At 45.1% G+C, this 20,396-nt stretch overlaps 1 pseudogene; it reads right to left on the bottom strand.

The window, feature by feature from the left end:
* Positions 1 to 12,928: 12,928 nt before the first annotated feature.
* On the bottom strand, positions 12,929 to 13,445 carry LOC117355544 (annotated as a pseudogene).
* Positions 13,446 to 20,396: the final 6,951 nt, after the last annotated feature.

Here is a 20,396-nt window from a genome sequence, read left to right as displayed (position 1 = left end):
CAAGAATAGAAACTGGACAGGGGAGAGAGACAAGAGTAGGAGCGGCTAAGCTACACACACCAACCTTTCAATGATACCTAAGATATAAGTATGTTATACAGGAGAGCCCTCAGTCACCCAGCCACCCACTAGAAATCCAGTGGTATAGGCTGTCACTTGGCTTACACCCTGGGTGTAAGCCAAGTGACAGCCTATACCACTGGATTTCTAGTGGGTGGCTGGGTGACTGAGGGCTCTCCTGTATAACATACTTATATCTTAGGTATCATTGAAAGGTTGGTGTGTGTAGCTTAGCCGCTCCTACTCTTGTCTCTCTCCCCTGTCCAGTTTCTATTCTTGGGGCTTGGGAGGTTTTTTGCTTTTGTACATGTATGCACATGACATCATGTTGCATCCCCACATGCACAGATGCCCTCCATATGTGGCACCAAACTGAATGGTTTTCAAAATCTGGACAAAGTGCCAGGTTTTGAAAATGCGTCCAGACTTAGAGAGTTTCACAGGGACAGAAGTCAAACCCATCCCCGCTGGAATCAAATCTGTCCCCACCAGTCCCCGCAAATAATCACTTCCATCCCTGCCCATCGTCATAAACTTCAGAAGTAGTTATTTCATTTAATTATGCTATTGAATTAAAGACTCTAGTAGAGACCCACTTACAAATAAGCATAGACACTTTGTTAATTTGGAAATATTAATTGGGAAGAATACATACTTTGTAAACAGGTCTCTGCCACAGCCTATAATGTAAATAAAAAATATAAATACTCCAGCTGATGAGGACCCTCAAGCTTTGTCAGCTGAGGACTTCCTCTGAAGATGATTGGGGGTCCCTTTTGCCAAGCTTGGCATGCAGCAGCAGCATCCCAGAGTCACAGATGCTGGCAACTCAGTAGCTCAGGAATGCTGCCAGTGAGTGCTATGTTTGGTGGAGCGGAGTTCTGGCTGCCTTTGGAGGAGGTCCTCAGTTGGCAGTGCTTGGGGGTTCCCCACCATCCACAGCAAGAGTCAGCAAGTACTTCAGCACTAGAGAAATAAAACCAGAAATGCATTTCCTTTCCTTTGAACACAATACAAAGACATCTGCTATATACATTTCCCAAAGCTAACATATTTCAATCATTAAATTCCTTTTTTTACCTTTGTTGTCTGGAACAAACTTGATGGAAAAATAAATCTCCAGTTTCTTTTTTTTTTTTTTTTCTGTTTCCCTGTCTTCTGCAAACTCTTCTTCAAGCAGTTTCTGTCCATTGGTTACTCCTATCATGGTCCAGCATTTCTCTCTTCCCTCCCTTCCATTGTGCAGCATCCTCACTCCCTTCTATCCTGGATTATTCTCCCTCTTTGTTCTCCTCCTCACTCCTGCACAGCATTTCTTCCTCTCTCCTTCACCCCCATGTGCAACATGTCTCCCTCTCTCTCTTACTTTCCAGTATCTCTCTTTCTCTCATTCTCTTCCTTGCTGCAAACTGGGAGTGGGGGAAAAAGAGAGGAAGAAGGATCCAGGATGCATCTCCCACACGCTCTACTGAACCAACATTTCTCCCCCCTCATCACTTGGGCCATCTTTCGCCCCTGCCCACCAGCCCCATGCACAACATTTCTTCTTCTATCACCCCTCTCCAGCACCATGCCACATCTCTCCCTCCAGTCCCTCCACCACCATGTCCAACATCCTTCCCTCTTGCATCCCTTTCAATCTGTCCCACTCTGTTCCCTCTCCACAACCATATTCAACATTTCTCCCTATCAACTCTTTCTCCCTATCCCCGTGTGCACCATCTTTCTTTCCCTCCCTCTCACTCACAACCCATGCCCCAAAATTCTCCTTTTCTATTCCCCCCACCTCAGCATCTTTCTCTCCCTCCCTCCTATGTTCCAAGTTCATGCCCCCTCTCTCCTTTCTTCATCCCAAGTTCATGCCCCTGCCATGTACCAACATGTTCCCTCCTTTGTCCCAAGTTCATGTCCCCTATCTTTCCATTCCTTCTCCCAATGTGCTTGCTAGCTCCTTCCCTCCCTCCCTTCTGTGGCCCAACTACTTCTTGCCACCCTCATGCGAACAGGACTGGAGCCGTCCTGTTGGGCCGCCTCCTTCCTGCCTTCTAGCTGCACTTGCTTCTTTGCAGGGCCAAGGGCGGCAGTTCCTGCACGCTGCACATGGCTGACCTGGAAGCCTTCCCTCTGACATCAGCTCTGATGTCAAAGGGAAGGCTTCTGAGTGGTGTGCTGAATGCTACTTTGTGGAGGGACAAGTGCTGCTGGAGGGCAGGAAGAAGGAGGCATGCTGCTGAGGCAACATATTCAAGTCCCTCGAGGTGCCTCCATCCCTGTGGGATCCCCATGACCCCGGGGAGATCCCCATGCGCAGTGGCATAATAAGGGGGCATGGGGGTTGGTCTGCCCCAGGTGCCATCTTGGTTGGAGCGCAGACCCCCGTCCTCCCCTCCCTGCTGCGCACGTGCGCACCTTCCCTTCTCTTGTACCTCTTTCATTTTCCCGGTGCGAGCAGCATCACGAACTAGCTACCCGCATTAGTGCCAGCTCTCTCTGACGTCACTTCCCTCAGGGTCCAACGCTGAGGAAGTGACATTAGAGGGAGATCAGACACAATGCGGGCAGCAAGTTCGTGATGCTGCTTGTAACAGTAAAATTAAAGAGGTACAAAGGATGGGAAGGGAGGGGGGTATGCAGTGGGAGGGGGCGCCACTCATTCTCACTATACCACTGCCTGTGGGATCCCCACAGAACCCTGCGAGATCCCCCATTGGCCTAGTTCCCATGTAACTCTCTATTCTGGATGCCTAGACAGTCCTCTAATGCCCAGGTAAATCTGGACATCTGGTAACCTTACCCTTGGGTTTTGCCAGTTCAGTTTTTTGCCTTTATTTCTCTATTACTGATCTATGATCTCTTGTTTCATATTTGTTGAGAGTCTGTGTTTTGCATGTGTGACCACGATGCAGTGTTCTGCTAGCATGTAGTTTCTGTGTTGAGAACCGTAGCAGTCTCATTTGTTCTGTTTTCTTACTAGATGGTATATTGGTGTTTTATCGACCATTGTAATATTTACAATACTGCCTTTTCACATATAAGGTTGTTGCTCTTTGAGCCCTGGCAGTTTTTGTGCATTGTGTTTTCCTGTGGAGGGATTGTGTCTTAGCCTTATTGAGGGGACACCAAAATTTTAATATAATTTTAGTTTGCAAAATAATCATAGAATATGTGTATGTGTCATTTTTTTCTTCTAAGATGACAACCCTAGTGTGTACAGTTGGTTGTAGAGGGGTGGAGGGGAGAAGAGTGCAGCAGTAGGTATGGCAAGTGATTTGGGGGAAGAGTATGGGGCAGGATAAGGGAGCAGCATAGTTGGCTTCTCATCCGTTTCTGTATACAATTCAAGCTCCACTTAATAACCTACAAATGCACTCACTCAGCTGCCCTTCACTATCTCTGCAAAACCAAAAACCCCAAACTCAGTCCCTGGGAAAAACAGAAAAACAAGCCATGGCGAATTTTGTCTGACAGCATTGTGAGTGAACTGACCACACAGACATCCCAGCAATGTAGAGGGGCAGCATAGTGGTTAGTGCAGTGGACTTCATATAAAGAAACCCAGGTACAAATATCACCTAAAACCCTTCATATTTTACAGTGAGCAGGGCCGGATTAATGGGTAGGCCCAGTAGGCACGTGCCTAGGTCCTGAAAATATCAGGGGGGCCCAGGACTGGTATTAGAGGGGAAGCAAACAGGGCAGAGGGCCCCTGACTGCCTGGTAAGGTCAGCTTCCCTCCCTTCTACTCCCTCGCTGCTCTCTCTCCCGTAAGTAAACTAAACCCAGGTCACGGAGCTCTAGCACTGCTTCCTGTTTCAGAAAAGAAGAGAAGGGAAGCCGGTGTGCAGTGTTAGAGCGAACTGAACCCCGGGGGGCTCTAACAATGCATGTGCCAACCTCCCTTCTCCTCCGAAACAGGAAGTGACACTTAGCTTGAAGTAGTTGGGAAACACAGTTCTGGAGAAGGGGAAGGGTAGAAAATGGGGAGCAATAATCAGATTGTAGAGGACAGTTTTGCTAGCTATTGTCTCTTCTATCCTCCTGTCTTCTTTCTCTTTCTACTCCATGGTTTTGTTCTGGCTGATCCTAGACAAATGGGATCTTATGTACTGCTTTTCCTGTTGCTAATCCACCATTCAAATATGGGTGGATATTAGCCACATAGTATCATAGTAAATGATGGCAGATAAAGACCTGAACGGTCCATCCAGTCTGCCCATTAGTTATACCCATTACAAATACATGATTAAATTAACTTGTCTCTTCTTTGATATTTCAGGTCATAGACTGTAAAGTCCACCTGGTATTGTCTTAGGTTCCAAATGCCGAAGTTGCCGTCCAAGTTCACTCCAGCCTATCTAACCATCCTGTTTGCAGGATATCTACCATAAAGTCTAGCCAGTAACATCCTCATGTTCCAAGTTAGTGGAGTTCCCATTGATGCCCTCCCCAGCCCACCCTACACCAAATCACCACATATGGGACACAGACCATGCAAGTCTGTCCAGTACCAGCCTTAGTTCTTTAATTTACATCCTTTGTTTTCTAATTAGAGAACCTCTGTTTATCCCACGCATTTTTGAATTCCATCACTATTTTCTTCTCCACCACTTCCCTCGGGAGGACATTTCAGGCAACTACCACCCTTTCCATTTCTAAAAGATACTGGTACATGGGTACCCCAAGCCCATAATATTTTCTACTTGTATTGATATTTTTCAGTGTTTGCCTCTTGAAACAACAGAGCCAGAGTGTCTAAGAGAGAAAAGCAGCACTGTTTAAGGCATCTTTATGGGAGGGGCAGGGGGAGGACCTGAAAGGAGAAAAGGTCCTGTTGCTTGTGTTTAGAATATAAGCAAGTCTATCATTAATTGCCTTAAGAAATGTGCATTTCTGTTCTAATTACATTTTTAGATAAATTTCAAGTAAGTAGAGTTCACATTTTTGTGTCATATATATTTTTTAATCTCAGGCTGGTTTCTTGCTTGTTTTTCTTCCTGTCTGCTGGGATGACCAGGCAGTGTTAGCCACAGTTCAGCTCCCTAGAGAGGTATCGCTGTCATTGGGGTCTATTGTTCCTAAGACAGTGTGTGATGCTGGCTTCATCACTTAGACATATTCCAGCTGGATTTTCTCTGTATGCCCAAGATGCTAGTGGTGATGACAGGGACCAAGCTTCATTTCTCTGGGTCTAGTGTACTGGGACCCTTCCTATATGTTATCCCAAATATATAAATCCTATGAATTACAAAAAAAAAAAAAAAAAAAAGAAGCATATTTTAATTCTAAAATTTCTTTCTGCCTTGTTGCTCCTTTTCCATTGTAGAACACATGCAATTTCTCATGAGTGCTAATTTGATCAGTATGCATATGTAGTATTGCATCATATCTTATGCTATGAGTTTATCTTGTTGGGTAGACTGGAAGGCCTGTACAAGTATTTATCTTCCATCATCTATGTTGAAATTTCTGTTAGCGTGCAAGAGTCATTGGACTAGGTACACTTCATTAAAATTAGTTGCAGCTGGGTTTTTTTTTGTAAATTTTATTAAATAAGTGAGGTAATTTATAAAGGCTAAGGTGGCTAGGGCTCTTCAGCCTGGAAAAGAGATGGCCCAGGGAGATATGATAGAGGTCTATAAAATAATGAGTAGAATGGGTAGATGTAAATCGGTTGTTTATTCTTTCCAAAAATTCTAGGACTAGGGGGCACGGGATGAAGCTACCAAGTAATAGATTTAAAACAAACCAGAGAAAATATTCTTCACTCAGTGTGTAATTAAACTCTGGAATTTGTTGCTGGACAATGTGGTAAAGGGCAGGGGGGAGGGGGAGCGGACCATCCCAGGTGCCATCTTCACATAATAACATAATAGATGACGGCAGATAAAGACCCGAATGGTCAATCCAGTCTGCCCAACTGATTCAATCTAAAAATTTGTTGGGTTTTTAAAAATTTCCTTCTTCTTAGCTATTTCTGGGCAAGAATCCAAAGCTCTGCCCAGTACTGTTCTTAGGTTCCAACTACTGAAGTCTCTGTCAAAGCTCACTCCAGCCCATCCACACCATCCCAGCCATTGAAGCCCTCTCCAGCCCATCCTCCACCAAACGGCCATATACAGATACAGACCGTGCAAGGCTGCCCTTAGTTCTTCAATATGTACTATTCTTTTCTGATTCTAGATCCTCTGTGTTCATCCCACACTGTTTTGAACTCCGTCACTGTTTTCCTTTCCACCACCTCTCTCGGGAGCACATTCCAGGCATCCACCACCGTCTCCGTAAAGAAGAATTTCCTTACATTGCTCTTGAGTCTACCACCCCTCACAGTGGATGCCAATGCCTCTCCTCCTATCCGCCCTCCCGCGTGTCTCTTTAAGTGTTCACCAGTGCGAACGGCATCTTCCACTTGCTGCTTGCACCGGCTCCCTTCTGACATCACTTCCTGGTCGTGGTGTGAGCAGTGGGTTTATGATGCTGCATGTGCTGGCAAACATTTCAAGAGGTGGGTGGGGGTGGGGGGACGCTCAAGCGGTGGGGAACAGTGTGTGTGTGTGTGTGTGTGTAGGGGTGGGGGGTGCAGCGCAGTGATGCTGGGTGCCACTCTCCTTTGCTACGCCACTGTGAGTAAGGCCAGTATTCAGTGTCATAGCCACATAGCTAAACAGGCATAGTTAGAAATGATGCATTGGCACTGAGTATCACTGGTGCCCACAAAATTCTCAGCTTCTCTCTGATTTCATCCATGAACTGTCCCAGCATTAACCAGACGATCTGATTAAGTGCCTCTGAATATCAGCTCTTAGGCTGCCCAAAGCAATTTAACTAAGCTGAAGCCTCTCCAGCCTGGTTAAATCACTTTGAATATTAACTCCTACAGTTCTTCAAAAGTCAATACACCACGTAGAAGAATTTTTGAAATAGTAAATGTCTGTTGAAACTATATGCCCATGCTTTTGAAAAAAAACCCACATTAATCAGAATGTGTAGTATTAATCTGGTTTCTTGAAAGCTTTCATCTAAATATAATAATACTAATGGTGGTACTACTTGATTACCTGTGCACTCTCTCCCCCTTCTCTCAAACACTATGCCATGCAAATCTGTCAATGAAGTAGTCCCTTCTTATAATACTATTCTCTCCTCTGCCCTTGATACCCTTGTTCCTCCCGATTCATGTCCTGTAATATGCACCAAACTCCAACCCTGGCTGACCTCTAAGATCCACTACTTATATTCCTGCACCCAATCTGCAGAACGTCACTGTACCCTTCTCCTCTACTGCTAACTCTACACTCTGCCCCTTCTGCCTTGTTGCACCATATGCCTGGAACAACCTGCCTGAATCAATACGCCAGGCTCCATCTCCGGTGGTATTCAAATTGAGGCTCAAAGCCCTTTTTTTTTTTTTTTTTTAAGCTCTGTTTAGGTCCTAACCCTTCCAACTTATAATACACTATATCTGTTTCTCATTCCCTCTGTAGCCCCTACCCTCTCTACCTCTTCATCTCTGTGTTTCCCTTCATGTGCAGCATATATTGATTCACCCTTTGTCCTGTGTATCCGTCATAATTAGTTTGTAAGCTCTTTAGAGCAGGGACCATCGTTTGTGTGTTTAATGTACAGCGCTGCGTGCATCTGGTAGCGCTACAGAAATTATAAATAATAGTAGTAGTATCTTTTTAAAGCATTTGATGACGCATCTGGCAGCTTTTTTTCATCAACATTTGCAACAGACTGTCTCCATATTAAAATCATTTCCATCTTGCTTTTATTCACCAGCTTTCCTCGTCAGTGTATTGCTGGAGCCAGACTACAGAAATGCTTTGCATGTTTTTGAATACTGGAGGATTGATTGATGTCCTTTAGCTTTTTCTAGTTCCCTTTTTTTAATCTCCTTACATATCTGGCTGCCTGATTATCCAAATACATTCTGTGTGAGTATGTGTTTGCACGTGTGTGAGAGAAGACATGTCCTTTCCTTCCAAGCATTCATCCCTATCCCTATCCCTATTTCAATTCTGTCTACAATGTGTATACCACCAGGCCTAACTTACTGGTAGTTCTTACGCTTGGAAAAGCAGTCTGAAAATTTAACTAACTAAAATAAACTAGAGGCAACAGAACATTGGGTTTTGTTTTGATTTTTGCAAACCCCCCCCCCAAAAAAAAAAATACAAAACCCAACAACGATCTTCAGTTCTGCCCTTATATCTAAGGTTACCAGATGTCCAAATTGCCTCGGACATGTTCTCCTTTTGAGGACATGTCCGGGGGTCCAGACAGCTTTTCAAAACCTGGCACTTTGTCTGGGTTTTAAAAAGCCTTCTCTCAATCGCGTTGGGCAGGAGGCAATCCGCGCATGCCTCCTGCCGACCAAAGCAGGCAACAGGGGGAAGAGATGGGTGGGTCTAGGGTGTCCAGATTTACCCTACTTATATCCTCGACTTGCTTTTTGCTATGTTGGGTAAGATATAAGTCGGGCCTTGGGCCCTGTGCCTCACACCATTCTCCTGCCTATGAATTAAACACAACTCATTAGCCATTTTTTGGGCCTGCACATCTTACCAGCAACATTGGCGCTTTTCTTTCTTTCCAGAAATCTGCATAGATGCTAAGTTGCCTAGTTCCAGGTTGGAGATTCTGGGACCCGTCCTGGATTCTTGGCCACCCCATTCTGCTGCATTATGGGACTTACAGCGTTGATTTAAATGGGCATGTGAGGGAGTCTATAGCAGTGTTTTTCAACCTTTTTACACCTGTGGACCGGCAGAAATAAAAGAATTATTTTGTGGACCAGCAAACTACTAGGACTAAAATTAAAAAACCCCATTTCCGCCCCATCTCCGCGAGCTCGGTCACCTCAGTAACTATAGAAAAATAGACAAATATAGTGCAAAATATAGACAGCAGATATAAATTCTCAAAACCAACACATTTTGATCACTAAATTGAAAATAAAATCATTTTTCCTACCTTTGCTGTCTGGTGACTTCATGAGTCTCTGGTTGCGTTTCCTTCTGTCTGTGTATCCTTTCTTTCATTCTGCACTCAGGCCCAAGAATTGTCCCTTTCTATTCCCTCCCTCTTTCCTTCCTATGTCCTTAGTGCTCCCGGTGCCTCCTTCCCATGTCCTTAGTGCCCCTTCCTGTCTTAAGTGCCCCCAGTGCCTCCTTCCCATGTCCCTCTCACTGCCTTCCACACTTTGTCCCACCCCCAAAATCAGCCTGCCTACCTGTCTACCTCTCTCCATCCCTGCCGCACAAAATTTAAAAAAGCCTCCCTCCTTCCAGTGGCGTACTTAGGGTATGTGACACCCGGGGCCCATCATTTTTTGACACCCCCCCATGTAAAAAAATATTTTTTGTAATGACCATGAAACGGAATAAATGGTCAGAATAGAAACAGGCAGTGAAAATTTTCTTATATTCCAAACATAACATAACATAAATTATGTCTGAATTGTCATGACATCAGAAGTGCATATGGAGTAGTTGCAGGTGATGCTTGGGACAGTTCTGATTGTGTTAGTTCGGTTTTATGTGTTTTTTGAATAGAAGGGTTTTTATTTCTTTTTGAAGGTTTTGCAGTATGTGGTCGATGTCAATTGGTTGTAGGGTTGGGGGTCGAGTGTTGCAGCTCGAATGGCTAGGAGGTTGTCGAACAGTTTTTTTCTTTTGACGTTTTTGGTTGGAGGGTGTGTGAATGGTGCATGAGTTCTCCTATGTCTGTTTGAAGTGGATTGAATTATTTAGCTGAAGAAATTAGTTACCCCCTCATCCCATACTCATTAATTCTCTTCCATTTTTGTTCCCATTATAAAAAACACTGATAAGTTCCCAGAAAAAAAAATACATTAAAATAAGAAGTGAAAACAAAGGCCCCTACAGATGAGAACATAACATAAGAATAGCCTAACTGGGTCAGACCAATGGTCCATCATGCCCAGTAACCCATTCTCATGGAAGCCAATCCAGGTCACTAGTACCTGGTCAAAACCCAAAGAGTAGCAACATTCCATGCTACCGATCCAGGACAAGCAGATGTTTCCCCCATGTCTTAATAACAGACTATGGACTTTTCCTCCAGGAATTTGTCCAAACCTTTATTAAAACCAGCTACACTATCTGCTTTTCCCATAACTTCTGGCCACTTCATTTTTAAGTTTAGATCTTTCCTTTCAAACAGAGACCTTGCTAGATGTCAAATACAGCACAAGGTAACTTCACATGGACTTAGCTGTGCAGGAAATGTGAATCTCCTCATACACCCACCATATAGTGCAAAAATGTGCAAAGGTCTGTTTTTTTCTTTCGATCACTACATAGCCTAATGCCACACAAGCAGCGCTGTTACAAACATATTCTGTAGGTCAATGCTAAGGTTAACAAAGTTTCCTTCCTTGGACCAGAAGGAGATACTGATAAACCACTGGAAGAGATCCCAACACAACACCCAAAGACCCACTCAGTGTGTGAACCAGTTGAGTGGAGTGGACTAACTGGGGGGTGGAAATGGGCCCGAAGTTTGCTCAGCAGAATTTCCCAGACCACCTCTTCCTCTCAACACATTGACACGCTGCCACCACCACCACTAGAAACACCTCACTGGGTAGGCCAGCTATGCTATAAACTTTATAAAACACATTATTATATTTTCTTATAAAGCACATATTTTAACTGAACTCTCTGACATCCTCAGCCTTTCCATTCACAAAAATAGAAGGAAGAAAAGTTCCCATTTCCTGCTGTTTCATGTCCCCAGCCTATACAATATTTTTTTTCTGCAGACCCTTCAAAAGTCTGACCAAATCCTCGTTTCACTTGCATTATAAAGTACTGAGGATGCAATCTCTCCCCAATCCCAGGTCCTAAAGTCTAAGACAGTAGCGCAAACTAATGCTGCCAGATTCAGGAAAAAAATTTTTGATTCGATTCAGCCTATTGAATTGGTTTTTCAATTCGATTTTCCTGCCCAGTTGGGTGATTTTTTTCAAAACTCCTGGTGGGTTTTATAGCTTTTTCACCCCCTTTGGCTTCTCCTAACCACACTTGCGCTGTGGTGTAAATAAAATAAAGAAACAAAAAGGACTTTTCCTCTCTCTGTTAAATCCTAGCTCACGTTTGCAGTCCAACACCAGCTCTGTCAGGATACACATTTCAAATCTGACATATAATCACAAAACAGAAAATAAAATTAATTTTTCTACCTTTTGTTGTCTGGTTATATTTCAAATCTTGTTGGTCCAAGGCTCTGGTTTTCTTCTGATAACTTGCTTGCCAGGGTCTCCTTCTTTCTTCTTTCTGCGTGCTAACCATCCATCTGCCAACTCTGTCCTCCCTTTCCATTTCCCTTCCCTCCCCAGGAAGTCTGGTATCTTTCCTTTTTTCATCTCCCTCCACAGATCCACCTTTTCTTAACTACCCTTTCATCCGGCATCTCTCCCTCCTTCCCCACCACCCCAGAGTCCACCATCTCTCCCTTTCTTTTCCCAATTACCCTCCTATCCAGTATCTCTATCCCTCCTCCACACCATCCCTTGTGTCCAATTTCTCTTCCTTTCAGTTCCTTCCCTCCCTAAATCCCATGGTCCATCATTTCTCTCCCTCTCCTCTATTTTCAGACCCATTATTTCTTCATCCCCCCCCCCCAAAGTTTGGCATATGCACGTCTCTTTGAACACCCCCTTCCCTCCGTGTACTTCTAAACCAGGGTCCCTCCCAAAGGCCTGTCCCCCCTTAAAGGTCTGCCTGTCCCCCCTTAAAGGTCTGCCTGTCCCCCCTTGAAGGCCTGCACCCCCCTTGAAGGCCTGTCCCACCCCCTTGTATGCCTGTCCCCCCCTTGAAGGTCTGCACCCCCCCGAAGGCCTGTCCCCCCTTGAAGGCTTGTCCCCCCCCTTGAAGGTCTGAACCCCCCCCAAAGGCCTGCACCCCCTGAAGGCCTGTCCCCCCCTTGAAGGCCTGTCCCACCCCCTTGTAGGCTTGTCCCCCCCTTGTAGGCCTGTCCCCCCCTTGAAGGCCTGCCTGCCTGTCCCCCCCTTGAAGGCCTATCCCCCCCTTGAAGGCCTGCACCCCCCCGAAGGCCTGCACCCCCCCTGAAGGCCTGTCCCACCCCCTTGTAGGCCTGTCCACCCCCTTGTAGACCTGTCCCCCCTTGTAGACCTGTCCCCCCTTGAAGGCCTGCCTGCCCCCCCCCTTGAAGGCCTGTCCCTCCCCCTTGAAGGTCTGCACCCCCCCCCGAAGGCCTGTCCCCCCCCTGAAGGCCTGCCTGCCTGTCACCCCCCTCCCCCTTGAATGCCTGCCTGCCTGCCTGCCCACCCGCCCCACCCCAAAGGACCGCTCGCCCCCCCCTGGCCTCCCCGCACCACCTATGAAGCAGCACTACCTATGCTCCCGGCCTTGCCGTTCAGTCCCCACCACCACCACCCCCCCCGAAGGACCGCTCGCCCCACTGACCTTCCTGCACCACCTATGAAGCAGCCGCAGCAGGATCGCGACGTCAGCTATCCCTGCGCTGCTTAGGCGCTGCTTCCTGCGCCACGTTCCCGCCCCTCCTCTGACGTCAGAGGAGTCAGACCAGTGGTCCATCGTGCCCAACAGTCTGCTCACGCAACGGCCCCCGGGTCAAAGACCAGTGCTCTAAAATGAGTCCAGCCTCACCTATGTACGTCCCAGTTTAGCAGGAACTTGTCCAGCTTAGTCTTGAAACCCTGGAGGGTGTTTTCCCCTACAACAGACTCCGGAAGAACGTTCCAGCTCTCCACCACTCTCTGTGTGAAGAAGAACTTCCTTACATTTGTATGGAATCTATCTCCTTTCAACTTTAGAGTGTGTCCTCTTGTTCTCCCTACCTTGGAAAGTGTGAACAACCTTTATTTGGAATGATCTAACGCAAAAGTGCATTTCTTGTACGTGGCATACAGTAAAAGAAAGGAGCGCAACAGCTATTTGCACATTACTATTGTCATTTGAATCTGTGGCTCTTTCAGTCTCATGGGCCACTTGTGCTCACGGCTGATGATTTTTGAAAAAGCTGATTTTTCTGAGACCCTGAATGTCCCAGTCCATTTGGGGGCTTGAGCAGTGATAATTCTCCCAAACACAGAGTCCACCCCACTTAATCTAACTGGCTCTGGTTTAATGATGTCCTTTTTGTTCTTGTTAGTTCTCTGCTCAGAGGATGAGCCAGGCAGCCTGGAGCTCAGTCTTATCAATGACACCTGTAAGTTCCTGAAAACACAGCTGCACTTCCAGATCAGATGTGTTGGCCTGGAAGCACTGTGCTGCCATGAAGGGGTGCTTCGTAGAAGGCCTGGGAGTTGTACATCGCAACCACTGGAAGCTCTCATCTAGTGGTATCCATGGTGACCAAAGTTGGTATCCTGCCATACTCACATCTAGCACACAGTAGGAAAAGCTGTTAGACCTGATGTCAGCATTTCCTGCATGTGAAAAAATAATATATAAAGTCCTGCAGTCAAGAAAGACTGCAGGAAAGTGTGCCTCCCTCTGCTGCTGCTGCCGTCGTCGTTATCGTCACTCTCCTGCTCTGAGCACAGTCTGTCCCTCTTCTTTCTATCGATGCACATTGAGCATGGGAAAATGACTGTGTTGGTGGCCAGAAGCTCTTGGACAAAGCTGGTAATGCATGGAGAAGGGATGGAAGCAGTGGCAGTGATTTCTCTACTCGTCACTGTGAAAGGAGAGACCTGGGGCAAGATCTGGAAAAACAAAGACCTCCCCTTTCCTCCCACATACAATTACAGTTGACTCCGCTTAAGTGCAAGGCCTCCAGACTGGACTGCCATGTGCGCTTAAACGGAGTGTGCGCTTAATCGGAGTACCACTTTTTAGTCATGAAAAACCACAGTACGCTGTAGTCAAATGCAATAAAACTTTATTCAGCAAAACATATCGAATACAATTTAACACAGTTCAGTTATAGAAACAGCACTGTTCCACCTAGTGCAATACACTGTAAACCTTTTTTTAAACCAACATTCTACTGAAATAACCAGTCATTGTTTTCTGCACGCAGATTACACAATTCAGGCTGTGTATCTGACTACTGATGCTGTAAAACTGTCCATGGTCGCGATATCCATTTATCTCCAGATAACAACGCAGCGTTTGTAGGGACTTCAACGCATCCAAGTAGGAAACAATCTCTGCAGGTGGTTCATTAGTTGTGATGACTGTAGCAGTATCTCCATCCTCATCAGACTCTTGGTTGTCAGCAGTGTCCTTTATGACAGTACAGATATTGGAATTAGTGCTGTCAGATAATGTGGGCACATTATTGTCAACGGCGACATACAGCTCAAACTCTTGTGGTGATAGCAATTTGAAATCGTTGATGATGAGACTCGACTCCACGTCTCCCGTACCATGTGAAGAGAGTCTAGCACCATCATTTTTCTCGCAAGCTCAGCAGCTCAGGGGCTGGATTCCGTGCTTGCATCAATCACTGCCATCACATATTTATTTATTTTTAAAATTTCTATACTGTTTAAAACTAAATGGTTTACATACTTTTCATACATAGAGTTGTAAGAAACATAATTAGACAAACAAACAAATAATCCTCAGAGAACATAATTTCAAATAACACCAAAGATGAGCGACCTGTAATGACGTTTGAAGTTGGCAATTATCCCTTGGTCCATCGGTTGGATCAAAGAGGTCGTGTTTGGTGGAAGAAACACAAGTTTGATGTTGGTTAGTCTTATGTCATTGCTGTTTGCTGCACAGTTATCCCACAGCATTACAATATGCCTCCTACGCCTTCTCATCAGATTGTCAAGCTTCTGCAACTATTCAATCTACAGTGTTACCATCATCCATGCATTTTGTTGCTTTCATATTCAACATGCAGCATGTTTTTGATGCACCGAGGATTTCGATTCTTCCCAATCACCAGTGGCTTGAACTTATCACTACCGTCCATATTGCAACTTAGCAGCAATGTCAATCATTTCTTTGGCACCTTGAAGCCAACAGTTTTGCTGTGTTTGAAAGCCAATGTTCCATCAGGGATAGCACACCAGTACAGGCACGTCTCATCAACGTCGAAAATGTTGCATGGTTCATATCCACCAATGACTAATGGCAACACTTCCATGACCCACCTTTTTGCACCAAACTCATCCGTGTCTTGTTTTTTGCCATCTGATTGTTGCTTTGAAGTCTTCTAGGCTCAGTTCTTTAGATAGCTGTGCTGCTTTCGCCATCAGCAGAGGCCCACTGATTGGCAGTTGATGACTTCTAGCTTCAGCAAAGCATCGCAGCAACGCCTGTTCAACGTCTCCAGCCTTTCCAATTCTTTTCCGTTTTCTGGTAGGATTGCTGTTGTTTTGTCAGTCTTTCAATATGGCTTGCTTTTTTTTTTTTTTGTAAATCCGAGAAATCTGGCTAGGATGAACGCTGTAATGTTTTGCAATAGAGACTTGACTCTCCCATTGGTCAAGTCTCTTTAAGACATTAGAAACATAGAAACATAGAAACATAGAAATTGACGGCAGAAAAGGGCTATAGCCCATCGAGTCTGCCCATACCAATGACCCACTCCCTGATTCTTACTCTCCTAGAGATCCCACATGAATATCTCATTTTCTCTTGAAATCTAACACGCTGCTGGCCTCAATCACCCTCTGAGGCAGCTCGTTCCAATGATCTACCACCCTTTCAGTGAAGAAGTACTTCCTCGCATCACCCTGAAATTTCCCTCCCCTGATTTTCAGCGAGTGTCCTCTGGTTACTGAGGGCCCTGTAAGACTGAAGATATCATCTTTCACCTCTATACGCCCAGTAATATACTTAAAGGTCTCAATCATGTCCCCTCTCTCTCTTCGCTCCTCCAGTGAGTACATCCGCAGTCTTTTTAACCTTTCTTCATACGTGAGTTCCCCGAGCCCCAAAACCATCCTGGTAGCCATTCGCTGAACCGACTCAATTCTCAACACATCTTTTCGGTAGTGTGGTCTCCAGAATTGAACACAATACTCGAGATGAGGTCTCACCATGGATCTGTACAGCGGCATTATGACTTCAGGTTTTCTGCTGACAAAACCCCTACGGATACAGCCCATCATTTGTCTTGCCTTGGACGATGCCTTCTCTACTTGATTGGCAGCCTTCATATCGTCGCTAATGATCACTCCTAAATCACGTTCCACCGTGGTCCTGGACAAGGTTTCACCATTTAGTGTGTAAGTTCTGTGTGGATTTTTTTTGCCTAGGTGCATTACTTTACATTTTTTAGCATTGAAGCCCAGCTGCCAAGTTGATGACCACTGTTCAAGCTGTCTTAGGTCCTGCGTCATAGAGTCAGGCACACTGCTTTTGCCAACTATGTTGCATAGTTTGGCATCGTCGGCAAACAGTGATACTTTTCCTCTAAGTCCTTGGGTCAAATCTCCTATGAATAAATTGAATAGAATCGGCCCTAAGACGGAGCCCTGAGGTACTCCACTCATCACTGCTGACGTTTTGGAGGGGGTACCGTTTACCATCACCCTTTGAAGCCTACCATCTAGCCAATCCCTTACCCATGTTGTGAATGTATCCCCTAATCCCATCGATTTTAGTTTGTTCAACAGCCTGCGGTGTGGAACGCTATCAAAAGCTTTGCTGAAGTCCAAGTATATCACGTCAAGGGACTCACCGGCATCCAGATGACTGGTCACCCAATCAAAGAAGTCAATCAGATTAGATTGGCAGGACTTTCCCCTGGTGAATCCGTGTTGATGTGGATCCCGTAGATTTTCTTCATCTAGAATTTTGTCAAGTTCATGTTTGATCAGTGTTTCCATGAGTTTGCACACTATGGATGTAAGACTCACCGGTCTGTAATTTCCTGTCTCCGTTCTGCAGCCCTTTTTGTGGAGTGGAATTACGTTAGCTGTTTTCCAGTCTAGGGGTACTACTCCCGTGCGCATGGAAAGATTGAAGAGTACAGATAGTGGTTCAGCCAGAACTTCACTCAGCTCTCTGAGTACTCTGGGGTGTAGATTGTCTGGCCCCATAGCTTTGTCTACTTTGAGTCTTGAAAGTTCGTGGTAGACATTACTAGGTGTAAACTCGTAATCACGAAACAGGTCATTTTGGCTGTTTCTTATTTGTAGTTGCGGACCATCTCCCGGTGCTTCACAGGTGAATACTGAGCAGAAGTATTCGTTTAGCAGTTCTGCTTTGGTAGTATCAGATTCTGCGTAGTTTCCATCTGATTTCCTAAGGCGTTCTATTCCATTTTTGTTTCTCTTCCTGTCGCTAATGTACCTGAAGAAGGATTTGTCCCCTTTTTTAATGTTCCGTGCTAGATCTTCCTCTGTTTGAACATTGACACGTTCAGCCATAGACAATGACTTTTGTCCAGCCAAAGGCAAAAGATTTTTGTCCACGTGATGCCTTGGTGCAGTTCTGAAAGTTCGAACACCTGGCCAGGCCTACATTGCTGATCCGAAACAAGTGGCTCATCCACATGAGAATGTGATTGCTTTTAACCAGAGTGAATGTAACGTGAACGAATATAGGTAGTACCTATAACATCAGTGCGCATAAGCGGATTGTGTGCTTGTCAGAATTGCAATTATCCAGATTTTACATCTTTTGACTTTAATGTAAAAAAACCCAGGACCATGGTGGTAGGCTGCAAATAACCGAAGCGTGCGCTTAACTGACATGCACTTAGATGGAGTCAACTGTACATAAGAGCATAAGAATTGCCATACTGGGGCAGACTAAAGGTCTATCAAGCCCAGTATCCTGTTTCCAACAGTGGCCGATCCAGGGCACAAGTACCTGGCAAGATCCCAAGGAATAAAATGGATTATATGCTGCTTATCCTAGGAATAAGCAGTGGATTTCCCCAAACTATCTTTAATAATGGCTTATGGACTTTTGTTTAAGGAAATTATGTACACTTTTTTCTTTTTAAACTTTTTAAGCTAACGGCTTTTACTACATTGTCCATCAGTGAATTCCAGAGTTTAATTACACATTGATTAAAGAAATATTTTCTCCGGTTTGTTTTAAATCTATTACTTAGCATCTTTATCGCATGCCCCCTAGTTGTGGCTGGAAGCTCAGTCACATACCAAACTCTGGCAGCACAGCACAAGACAAGGGAGAAACTACAATAAAACAAACAAGCCAAACTAAAAAAACACAAAACAAAAAGAAAATCTATGTTTAGAGGCCATATTAGGACTTGAGAAAGAACTGCTTAGTTGCTTCAGGGTTTGGAGAAGGGGTTGGGCATATCTAGAGGGGAGTGGTCTGAGAGGAGGCAAGATCAGAACAGAGAGGAGCCAGTGCTCAGGAAAGCAGTGGTGCCATTGAATGATGCAACAGAGTAGGGGACACTTGATGAAATTGCAGGGAAATACTTTTAAATCCAATAGGAGGAAATATTTTTTCACTCGGAGAATAGTGAAGCTCTGGATGGAACACGCTGCCAGAGGTTGTGGTAAAAGTGGATAGCTTAGCTGGTTTTAAGAAAGGTTTGGACAAATTCCTGGAGGAAAAATCCATAGTCTGTTATTAAGACATAGGAGAAACTTCTGCTTCCCCTGGATCGGTAGCATGGAATGTTGCTACTCTTTGGGCTTTTGCCAGGTACTAATGACATGGATTGGCCATCATCAGAACGGGCTACAGGGCTTGATGGACCATTGGGCTGACCCAGTAAGGCTATTCTTATGTTTTCCACCTTCTTCTGTTGTGACACACCTGATGGACAATATTCATGGGTGTGACACAATGAGCACTAAAATTCACAGCTGAACATAAAAACCTCCTAAATATTGTTGACAGTAAATTAGTATGAATTTGCCTACCATTCGATCTCATACAAAAAATTGTATGTAACACATCAATTGCAGATTTATCACTTGTCATACAATATGAATATACTCAGTGGCGTAGCGAGGGTGAGTGGCGCCCCTCTCCCACCCCATTGCCACGCGCATGCGCCCCTTCCCTCTACCTTTTTAACTTTGGTGCGAGCAGCCTCCAACTTACTGTCCGTGTCGGCATCGACGCTCTCTCTGACACCACTTCCTAGGTTCGGATTCCGGAAGTGACATCAGAGAATGCGCTAAAACTGACTCGGGCAGCAAGTTGGTGGTTGCTTGCGCCGAAGTTGAAAAGGTATGGGGGAGGGGAAAGAAAGGAGGAGGGATGCCGGCGCCCCGAGCACGATGGTGCCTTAGGTGAACCGTCCCCCCTCGCCACCCCCTTTACTATGCCACTGAATATACTGTATATTCAAATTCTCTTCTAGAGCCTCTAACTTACTTCAGTAACATTCTTAAATGAAACAACTGCTGGGGATGGAAATGATTACTTGCGGGAATAGGTTTGATTTCTGTCCCCGTACAATTCTCTAATGCGAACACCAGAACTAAATATCACTGGTGTCTAACTGCCAGTTCCTCCCTGCCTCTGCCCACAAACTGGCACTGGCCACATGGTGTTGAGGCAATAAGAGGGCATATTCAGTGGCACCGTGTGGTTAAGTGCCACTGAATACCTGGGGATGGTGGGGTTGAAGCAGGGAGAAGCCTTTCCTGCCCGCTTCATCCTCTTTCATTATCTTTCCCTGAGGCTATTGAAAATAACGTCTAGAAGCCTTTTGCAAGTATGAAAACACTTTTAGAATTTTAAAAAAATGTAGAGAAAAAAGTGGCAGGCCATTCTCTAGGAAGGCACTCAAATAGCTGTGGTACATCTGAAAACAATTTCTTTTCAGCAAGCTTTGCAAACGGTCTTCTTGAGCTTCTGCTGCATAGGTCAGAGTTCAGATGTTTCTGACTCCCCAACATATACAGGAGGGACCTATGTGGTTCTTGAATAACTTGAATGCTGGTCCAGATCTCACAACCTACAGAGGATCCAGTTAACTTGCTGTAAGTAGCGGCTGTTGCTGGTAATCCTGCAGTTATTGGAATAGAGTGTTGAAGTGTTAAGTCCTAGAAGGCTTTCTGTTCATCACTCATGAAAAGCAGCAGGAATTTGGCTGAAGCAGAACATCAGTGGTATCCTGCTGCTTGGATATTGTTTTAATATACACAGCTTGTTTTGGAACTTGTTTCAGAAGTGGTGCCTCTGAAAAGACGAAGTCTGATGTCATTCATTCTACTGATATGGCTTTCTTATCTCTTTAATAGGGACATAAGTGAATCATACAGCATTGCAGACAGTATAGACCAGTGGTTCTTAACCTGGGTTCAACCGAACCCCAGAGGTTCGGTGAGTCAGTCTCGCGGGTTCGGCGGAGGTCAAAACACACCTCCGACTCATATAGCGCTTCGGTCACGTTCAATCATCTATCAGTTATTC

This window comes from Geotrypetes seraphini, chromosome 1 (assembly GCF_902459505.1).
Source record: "Geotrypetes seraphini chromosome 1, aGeoSer1.1, whole genome shotgun sequence".
NCBI classification, from domain to species: domain Eukaryota; kingdom Metazoa; phylum Chordata; class Amphibia; order Gymnophiona; family Dermophiidae; genus Geotrypetes; species Geotrypetes seraphini.
This window is presented reverse-complemented; position numbering and strand designations above follow the sequence as displayed.